This window comes from Malus domestica, chromosome 02 (genome assembly GCF_042453785.1).
Source record: "Malus domestica chromosome 02, GDT2T_hap1".
Taxonomy (NCBI): Eukaryota; Viridiplantae; Streptophyta; class Magnoliopsida; order Rosales; family Rosaceae; genus Malus; species Malus domestica.
Window position 1 is genome coordinate 27262487 of NC_091662.1, and position 11341 is coordinate 27273827.

Below are 11341 nucleotides of genomic sequence, written 5' to 3' on the forward strand. Positions count from 1 at the left end.
TTAAAATTCCTTCATCCCTTACAAAATCTATAACCATAATTTACTTACCACATCAAACGATATTATTTCCAATTTATCACCATTTTCTTCTCTTAGATCCAATTTTCCAACTAAAGATTAATCAGGTTTAATTTCGTTGACCGTTAGAGTCGTGATATATAAATTTCTCTCCTTTGGTTGATGGAATGTGAATAATGCTCTGGAAGTGTGAGTCACTAATTTATTCAATCTTTGGTTACACTTGAAAGGAATTTAAAAGAGAAACAATTGAAAGAAATATTTAAAAGGCTTTTAAATTTACTATGGGTAATTTAGTTTAATTGTGGAAATGAATGAAATCATAAAATGAATTTTGATTTCATTCAATGTTAACGGTATGGTAGATTTGGTTTTAACTTTCTTTCCATTACCTAGTGAGTGTGATATTTATTTAGCCGATGATGATTATGGCTTGCATTTCTGATATCTCTTTGACTGATGATGGTTGTGGCTGAAATGTATGATATTTATTTTGGTAATGATGAATATGACAAAAAATTTCTAATGTTGGGTATCGCCAGTGATTGTGACAAGAAATTTTGAGAAAGAATTGTGGTAACGATTGTGTATAACCAAAGATGGAAAATGGTTTACCGATGATTTGGATTATTATGCTAGTATTTATCTAACCAACGGTAGATATGGTTTGATAACCTAGTATTTATTTTAAGCCATGAAGATTGTGGCTTGATGTGGATATTTATTTTGCCAATGTGTGAGGTTAGAAGTTCTGGTATATTTTTCAAACAAATGTGGTTGGAAATTTGAGGAAAAGTCTGTGAATCATGATGATTCTTTGTTGATCTATTTATTTTGGAGCTTGAATAAAATCATATGACTTGGTTCACTATAAATGGAAGGGTGGAATAGTCCTAATTTCTTTTCATAACATGGTGGTTGAAATCTCGAGGACGAGATTTATTGTAACAGAGGGTGAATGTAATACCCTGAAAATTTAAATATATGAATTTGATATTCATAATTATGAATATGTGGAGAAAATCGAAAATAAATCGATTTATTGTTATGAATTTCGAACGGGGAAAATGTGAAATCCCGCTTCCAGATTTTATTATTATTAATATAATTTTTCGTTAAGTGTAAATTAACGAAAATGCCCCTAGTGGATTAATGTAATTATACGAGGAAGTAATTTTATCCTCATATATTTTATCATATTTCTTTGCATATTTGAATAGAGCTCGATCTCACGAACGCGTAGGCACAAACCGTTCGTGAAACGAAATTATAACGAAGAAGTTATTAACGTTCAAAGTTGGTGGCATTTTAGTAAATTTAACCTTCACTCTAAAAGGCTCCAGATTTTTTGGAGCAATCTGATGGAGCCACGTGGACAGCTGGGATCAGGAGTAAAGAGAGAGAAAGGAGAGAGATGGACGGAAGGGAAGAGGGGAGAAGGGAGGGAAATGAGAGAAGAATAAGTAGGGGAAAATCGGGTCTCTTGACCCATGTGAACCGGCTAGCGGAAACCATGAAACCCGATGGTTTCCCGGTTAATTATCGACGAATTAAGTCGAGAAAACACTTGGGAAACATCTCACAACCCTCCCTCTTCCATTTCCACACAAAAATTTGATGAAATTTGGTTGTAATGTGGAACGAAAACCACCATGGGTGCCGCAAGAGAACCATGCCTGAGATCCACCATTTGTGCAACTATCTCCATTAATTACCCACCAAAACACTCCTCTAAAGGTCAGGAACAAAGCCCAAACAATTTTAGGGGTAGTGGTGTTGCGTATTGGACGAATTGATAGACATCCATTTCTAGGGTTTCGACGGGTTCGAGGCAAATTGGGGCTTTTCCTGGCCAAATTGGACTTGGCCATAGATATAAAACTTGCTCTGCCATGGGTGGCGGTTGCGTGGCCACTGGGCCGACATTGTGCAGATTATGATATTTTAAATCCGTAATTGGTACCCAAGTGACGTAATTCGATTGTGAAAGCTAATGTTGAATATTTCCGTTACTAGAATGTTTTAGGAAATGGATAAAAGAATAAATTGTGAACTACGAAATGCTTGATCCCGCTCAAGGGTACGTAGGTAGTCTAACAGAGTTAGATGCAGCCTTAATTTAAAAGAGAATTAATCTTTAGTTGGAAAATTGGATCTAAGAGAAGAAAATGGTGATTAATTGGAAATAATATCATTTGATGTGGTAAGTAAATTATGGTTATAGATTTTGTGAGGGATGAAGGAATTTAAATAAAGAATCGTGTTTAATGGTAATTAAATAAACAAGAGTTTAGTTTGGGCCTATCATCGATATGTTTGTTCGAAATAAATATTTCGGGGTGGGGCGTTACACGATTAGAGCTCGATCTCACGAACGTGTGGGTGCAAACCGTTCATGAAACGAAGTTATAACGAATAAGTTATGAACGAGCAAAGTTATGGGCGAAATGGTCATTTGATCATAATCTGGAATGCTCCACAAAATCTGGAAGGCCACGTGGATGGCTGTGATGGAGAAAGGAAAGAGATGGATGGCTGGGATTGAAAGAAAAGAAGAGAAATGAGGGTGGGGTGCGGCTAATCAGGAAAAAAAAAGGGAGGATGTGAACCAATGGGAGGATAGAGTTGGGAGAAAAATGAGAGGGGGTGAGAAACACCCAACGGGATTTCCCCCTTCTGTGACCTGTGTACACGTGACCCGACCCGCCATCTGTGACCATTCCGACGACTATTCTGTCCAATTTTTTGGCTTTCTTCAACCTCTCATCACCACCAAACTTCATCACCACATCATAACATCCAATTCTAGCTAAAATCGATGAAAATTGATTGTGATTTCATGAGGGTTTACATCGTGGGTGCCGCGAGAAACCATGTCGAGAACAAAGCCCAAATAACTATAGGGGTGGCGGAGCACCGGAGGTGACGGAAGCCACCAATTTCTAGGGTTTCCGGCGGGTTCGAGGGAAATTGGAGCTTTTCCTGGCCAAATTGGACTTAGCCACAGGTATAAAACTTGCTCTACTCTTTGAAATCTACAATTCTGTGAATTTTGGTAATTTTTAGAATTAGTTGAATTTTCCGATGAATCGAGACGACGGCGCGTGGCCAGTAGGTCGACGATGCCTTTATAAGCTAAATTGGATGCCCTGATTTCGGATTTGATACCCGCTTGATGGAATTTGATTGTTTGAACCTATTTCCATTATAATACGTCACTTAATTATATATGAATCGACAATCCGACCGTTGGATCGTCACCAAACTTTAATGCGTTATAGAACATAATATTTGATGACATTAGGAACTGATGGATCGAGAATCTGACTTACGGATCTTCCCGAATTTGATTTGTAAGTTCATAAAAATAAAACGTCAACCGCCACTTGAATTCGTGATTGGTGAAGATTCAATCGTTAGATCGTAATGAAATTTTAGTATGTTGTTCTAGAAGCATAATGTGGACTTTGGGATGTTACGGATTAGAAATCTGTTAGGTGGATCCTCCGGTTTAGATTTCTAGAGTTGTGGACCCTACTTTCGACCTTGATCGATGATTGGCTTTTTAGTCAACTAGACCAAGTTCTTCTAGCGTGATGGTTATCTTAGAGTGGGGTTGAGATTTCATGAAGCGTAGTGGGCTCATTGCGACGACATGTGTCTTGATTTACGTACAAGTGACTATAATATAGATGATTTATATTGAATTGTTATTTTATTTTATTACCACCGATCTACATACGTGAATTGTAATTTGGTTGTGGATTGAAAACATTTACGAGAAGTGATTTGATGTGTATATTTGAAATGTGCTATGATTGTATGATTGGCATGAGGTGATGAAATGTGATTTGACATGCATATTGGAAATATGGTTTGATTTATATGTTTGGCCTTATGTGATGAAATGTGAGGGCTAGTAGTGGACCATGAACCCATTGTCATGGGGTTTCTTGCGTCGAGATTTGTTTCATATATCGTATCATTATTTCATTTCTTGTTTCGTTGAGCCGTTCTAATTGTGTACCTTATGCTTTGTTCCATTTCGTGTTTTGTTGAGTTTTTGTATTTTGAGTATTTGTTTCATATCTTGTTCTTCGAGCGTTGCTATATTTATTGGCCTTCCACTTGGTTCCATTGAGTGATCCGGAACTGAGTATCTGCTAAGGTTCCATTGAGTAGTCTGGTTCCCTGCTCCGTCTGAATTCTGTTGAGAGGTCCGGAATCCTTTGTGATCCGCGATTCTGTTGAGTGATCCGAAATCGTATCCAGCTTGGATTTCATTCAGTGGTTTGATATGCATTGCACTCCGTGATTTCGTTGAGTGGTCTAGAATCGTATCCACTCGGATTCCATTGAAAGGTTCGAAATACATTTTACTCTGCAATTCCGTTAAGTGATCCGGAATCGTATCCTGATTTGGATTTTGTTGAGTGGCCCGAAATCTCATTTGGTATTTTGGTTTTGTTGAGTGGTCTAGAACTTGATGTTGTTGGATTTCGTTGAGTGGTTCGAAATCCTATTTTTCAGAGATGTAGGCTTTGGCCGAACTGTGTCGCTCTAGCCCTGCATTTTGGTGTATTGTATGTGTCATTGATAATGTGGTTATGGAATGACGTTGGTTGTGATTGTTGGCATTATGATTAGACTTGTTGATCAATATGGTTCGAGAATATGATTGTGCTTCGTTGTTTGTTCTTTGAAAATTGCATGATATGCATTGTGGTATATTGTTGAGACATAGTGATTTATGTGATGAATGTTCGAGTGTAGTGAAACGATGAACTACAAATGGCTTGATCCCTGTTTATGGTACGTAGGCAGTCTAACAAGGAGGTTAGATGCAACCATAAAGTACACGAAAAATTACTATGTGTCGATGCTCGAGTTGTACTTTGCCATATCCTGGAGGTAACGTATATTAGACATACAGATACTTGATGACGTCACATGTCGATCCGGGACGTATGTCGGGATCGGGGCGTGACAAAGGTTTCTTTCTTTTATGGACATTTTGCAAGAAATCCCATAAGTGAGGCACATGGGGGAAGAGAGGGAAAGAAAGTTAGGCTTGGTGGAAATATGTAGAAGTGGGTTTGATACAATTCGGTTCGGTTTTTTGCCAAAACTGAAACCGAATCGAATTACTATTCAATTTGGTTTTTCGTTGGTTTTCTTTTGGTTCGGTTTTTTATTAGTTCGGTTCCAGTTTGGTTCTTTCTTTTTTTGTTTTTTTGTTTTTAAAGAAAACTTCGAAGCGACAATTCCAACACAATCAATAAAACAAGCATTCCATCTAAAACCAAAGACATTAAAATCACAGCTCAAACATTCAAAGTTAACTAGAATCAAATCTTCCAAAGTCCAAAACTTAAAATAAACATCAAAGTTTGAAGTCTTCCAAAAGTCCAACTTGGACAAAAAAAAAAAAAAAAAAAAAACAAAGTTCAAGTGTTCTAAAAGTCCAACTTAAAATAAACATCATATTTCAATTCTTCTACGCTTAAATAAACATTGCAACTAAAATCATAAATTCAAATAAACATGCAAAGTTTCATGTCTTCCACACCTCTTCAAGTCCTCAAGTTCAACACTCAAGTTTGAATGAGAGTTTGCTTCTTAACGCTTAGTCGGCCTAAGGACAACATAGCACATTTTCTTAAATTTCAACTTGCCATTACTACATACAAATAAAAAAAGAATGAACATGTAATTAAAATTAACTTAAAATAATCTAACAAAATCAAATGCAATAAATAAAATTACCTTTCTCGGCTCTTTCACAAAACGCAATCTCATCAATGGTTGGCTCATGAAGTAATGCAACATGGATAAACCAAGCCAATTTTGGGTACAAATCAAAGTCTCCACCATTTTTTGGACTCAAATAACTACAGTATGAATTAATTATCAGTCCACTTGTGCTAAAATTCTCTTGTAACACGTGCCAAAATAGGATACTTAGAAACCCAATTCACCCTCCACCAATTCAATATATATCAAAGGATCGGAAAGATATCTATCCACATTATTGTGCACAATCCGGACTCCCTTTTGCTTTTCTCATTTCAATCTTTTCTTTCAACTTTCTTTCGATTTCTGTCATGCTTAATGAAATACCTCCACTCGTCATTTAAGAACTACCACCATTACTTGTATTTTGTTGTGTACCGAAAGACATCTTTTCATGAATCTTCTAAAAATCAATCAACAAATCCTTCACCACAAATCCTTCATCGCATTTGTGGCACTTTGAACTTTTTCTTTGTCATCATCTATTAGTATCTCAACATAATCAACAACTTTATCCAATTTATAGCAAGGATCAAGCATAAGTGCAACAAAAAGATATTGATTCATATTGTCAATTGAACCCCAATATTTGTCATATTTTTCTTGCATCAACATGGAGATCATAGACAAAAATGGATTATCTTTGTTTTCATGCAAGAGACTTTTGATCTTAAACAAATCACCAAAAATAGTATGTATTGTTGAAGTATTAAAACAACATATTTTTAAAGTGACTTCATAAAAAAGTCTCAAAAAGGTTGCAAGTATCTCTACCTCACTTCAATAGTCAATCGAAGGTGGCTCCTCCCTCATATTACCATGATTGTCTTCAACAAAGTATGACAGATAATGACAATCATTTACTTTCAATCTATCAAAAGCCTTATTAAACTTCAAAGTCGATTCCAACATTAAAATGTGGAATTCCACCTAGTAGGGACATCCATAATCACAAGCCCTTTGTTGTCTATTATCACTTCTCAACACACCTTTTAAAGTTCTCCAACCTTTAAAGGGAATATCTTACATGCCTAACCGCATTATGAGTGCTTTGTATTGTCATATTCAACAACTTTATATCATCACTTTATATCATCATTGACAACCAAATTAAGGATATAAGTAACACACATCATATACAAATATTTTCCATCATGCAAAAGTACATTTGGAAGCCCCACCCACTTATTTGGTGCACCAAGTCCCTTTAACTATCAAATTAAAGAAAGAAAAGAAAAAAAAAAGAGAAAAGAAAGTGAACCCCTCCATAATTCAAAATAGGGATCCTAACTAAACCCACAAAAATTGAAGAATCTATGTCAATTATGTTCAAAGAATTTCCAAAACACAACTAATTTTCAGCAGAATAATTCAAGAAAAAACGAACAATCAAACAAATCTCACACCAGAAATCCAATTGAATTCTTCATCTAAATCAAACGGAGCTATATAACATGCTGATTTGAAGCACGCTTGTCAGTCCCAACACTTTCTTGGTTTAAAATTTTGTTCAAATACGAAATGAATTCGTGCATGCAAACCTAAAATGCCGATGGAAATACAATGGGTTGAGGTTTTTGAGCAAGAACGACATAGATGGTTTAATTCTCTAAGAGAGAACGGGAGATCACGATGAGTATTATGAGAAAGAAAACAAAAGAGAAGCAAAAGTAGAAGAAGAGCCAAGTAAAGTGACACTCATCCCATGATGACCAACACGTGTACATGAATCTAGAAGAAAATGGAAGCCCCTGGCTTTTCTACCCTTCTCAAACAGAAGAAAAAAGCTATTGAAGGATGACTAATGCGTAGTAAAATCATCATCTTACTGTACAAAAAAAAAAAGGAGGAAAGCACTTGCTGAAGACCAACGTGATAGGCATTTTGGGGAGTTCACTGTTAAGCAACAATAGCGCCTCTCACATGATGAACGGTGCTCTTCAACTAGCTTTTAAAAGAGAATAATTTTGACTATTTGTTCTTGAATTCTTTATTTTGGTAGTATTAACAAGTTTTTTTTATCGAAATAAGCAACTAAATATTCAGAAACAACTTTGACTACAACGTAATTATTGCTATTAAGAAAGTGACATAAGAATTTGAATATTGCTTCACCTAGCTACTTTTGACTGCAGGAGATATAATTGGTTCTCTTATGGAATTTCTCAATATTACTACTAATATTGTGTAACTAGCATATTAAAATTGTGTTGCAGGGATACATGCTACTTATATACCAACAATATACATGTTTGTAAATTAATTTTGATGGAGAGAAAGATGATAAGAAAATATTGTTTGAAGAATTGTATATCCAAATATGCAGCCAATATAGGCTATTTATAGATACTATGGTACCCTTTGAAGATGGATCAAAGTGTGCTTATAAAAAGTCATGTTCTTTCTTGCATCATTACCACCGAATGGATGCATCTTTTAATCAAAGTCACACCCTGCTGCATCTTTCATTTTTTTTTAAAAGATGCAATCCCATTGTTAGTGACATGGAACTATATGAAGTCATAACTTTCTGATTTCATAGCAAGGGACATATCCCTTAGTTGTGCTTCTTCATCCAAGATACATGGAACTGCAGCCATGCTCCTTTGACCAAAAGACACGGTATTGCAGCAGAAACATGGAACTGCAGCCATGCTCTTTTTGCCAAAAGACACGGTTATGTTTCTTCACACAAGGCACTGCAGCATTTCTCCCATTATGCACGCAACACCATATGCATATACATATATATATATATATACATATTAATGAAATACACAACAATCCTTCCCTATTTCAATAATATATATATGCTCATATACTTGGAAACATGTAACAATTCTCCTCTATCTCAAAATATATAAAACTAAAAATATTATAATGAATCAATTTTTTTTCTATCATTAACTTTAATCATACACATATGTTCATGCATACAAAATGGTATCTTTCAATTTTAACCTTCAATTAGTGTAAGTATCTCAAAGTTCTTACAAATACAATAGTGGCCTTTCCATACCTTAAACTATGTATTTATCAGTCAAAACAGGAAAAGGCTACACACATGATCATATTATAGCTTCCTTAGAGAAAATTTTGTGTCTAGTTAGCACTATTATGGCCATGTGCTACATCATGGTTTCATAAACATTTACAAGAGAAAACCCAAAAAAATTTCTTGGTAGAAGCGGCACCACTCCTTATGTTTATATAGGTGAGGTTACTTGTATATGTTCCTGCTATTCTAACATCTTATATTATTATACCTCATTAAGAATTTAAATTTCATCCTCTATATCATAGCAGTATGCACTAACATTCTAGAATAGGCTATATAAATTATTCAGTGCTTATTCAAATCACTTATCAGTAACTTGTGGCCATTAAAAGTTCTCTTACTTTTGAGACCAAGCTTTGGCTGGAAAAGAGAAGAACTAAATGAAAAGAAATAAAAATAAAAGAAAAGGGAAAGCTATCGTTTGAAAAAGGGAATAAAAGGGGATGGGGTTTCTAGAAAACCCCCTCATATTTGCTGCTTTCCCTTCTAGCCGAAAGGAATGAAAAGGTTTATCCCTTTTAGCCCTTAAATTGTCAAAAAGAAAATTGAAGAGGAGGAAATCAGCTTTCTTTTCCTTTATTTGTGAAGATTAGAACAAGTGAGGATCTTTCTTTTGTCTCCATTTAAGGTATCTATTTCTTACCTTTGGGATCTAATTGTTATTTGGTTTGATAACTCATGAATTAGTTTGGGTGGGAGTAGGAAACATGAAAGTATCATAGTTCATGTTCTAGTTTTAGAGTTGAGCACCAAGTGTTTGATTAAAGTCCCCAATTAACCTTGAATTAGGGTTCGTTGTCTGATATTTTGTATAAGTGATGTGTGATGATTTTATGATTTTTCTTACTTATAGATAAGGAGGAGAAGGCCAAGGTGACTACGGAACAAGTTGACGAACACCCTGGGAGTTGAATATCAAGAAATTGTGTTGAGGTAGGGGAGTTTAATAAAAAATAAAATATTTTGGGTTTTTCATTTTTACTTGATCAAGGATTGTTGGCATTTGAGCATTATTTGAAGCTTACCTAAAATGTTTTTCTTTTTCGATTATGTGAAAAAAGTGAAGAAAATATTTCTCTATGGTTTGGTCTTAATGATTCGAATTCCGTTGCTACAACTTTGGTGAGTTTAAAGTGATTGAAATGATTTTTCAAGATTTTGTTTTGATGTGCATGCCTGATATTTTACTCAATGTCGAATTTTGAAGCATCTTGATACGAGTGTTCAAATTGTAAAAGTAGATGGAAAGTAGTATAATACCTGTGCAGATGTGAATGTTGAGAAATGTATGAATGAGCACAATGACCCGTGAAGTTGTTGATTATGGGCACAATGACCCAATGTTTCCTCGGGGAGAGCTTCATGTGTGGGTTGTGAGAATGAGTTATAAAAGTGATAAATACATGTGATATGTAAATTGCCCAGATATTACCACAGTTCTTTCCAATCTGCTAGTCAATTGTTTGGGGATAACAAAAAATCTTTGAGATTAGTTGTGTTTGTGTTTCTTTAAATGATAATGGCTTTCTTATCCTTATGAAAAAGGAAGTGACTCTGAACCTGTGTGTTGTATTGTTGTTATCAACGCTACTAATGTTCTAAAACTTTGGTTTTTCTGTCATATGTTACTTCCAAGCATTTTTTTAGAGCATATTTCAGATTGTTGGATTTCGTGGTAATGAATATAAATGGTTTTGAATCACTCTTATTACTTTCTGGTGTGCACCATAAATTTTAAATGACTACGGACTTACTTTAAAACCCCTATTGGGCATTTTATGCTCACCCGTTTTTCTAAACATGTACTTTCAGGTGTGTAGAGTCGACTAGTTGATTTTCAAGTGGCAGCTCTAGTGTGGGCTAGTAGAAGGGAGTCCAGACGTATACTTATTTTGGGTGAGCTGCCAAAGTGTTTGTATAGTTAGTCTCTGTCTGTAAAAGATCCTTTTGTTGCGTAGTAGACTAAAATGATGTCGACTTCGGTGGGTTGGAGATTCTACTTACCTGGGCTATGAAAACTATGTATATGTAAGTACTTGTCTTTTGGCTTGTATAGTTTTGCTCATGTACACTTTCCTCAAATGGCCTGAAAATGTTTTCTTGTTAGAAGCCCTGAAGGTCTTTTGTGAACTCATTATAATCTATAAGGTTTTATGAATGGCTCTTGAAGAACCACTATGAACTTGGTTATGTTTAAAACTGTGGGTGTCTATTACCTAAGTGGTATGTTGCAAAATTTCAGATTTTTGTTCTTTGGAATATAGACAGTTTTATTTGCAAAGTAATTTGGTGCTGCTGAAATTGTTTTTACAGGAAAACAGCAGCATGCCTGTTTTAGTTTTAAAATTTTCCTATACTTCCCAAACTTGAAAATCAATGAAATTTTGACACAACTTAGTTTCATGTGTCTACTTTGGATTTGGAAATTTTCACTTGTTTTGGTTGAACGAGCTATTTTCGGTGAATTTTACG

At 35.1% G+C, this 11341-nt stretch overlaps 1 long non-coding RNA gene across 1 annotated transcript; it reads left to right on the forward strand.

Moving 5' to 3' along the window:
• Positions 1–9336: 9336 nt before the first annotated feature.
• LOC114823776 (uncharacterized) lies at positions 9337–11044 on the forward strand. Its single transcript, XR_003771727.2, has 3 exons — positions 9337–9497; positions 9723–9802; positions 10682–11044. It is a non-coding gene; the product is annotated as an uncharacterized lncRNA (long non-coding RNA).
• Positions 11045–11341: the final 297 nt, after the last annotated feature.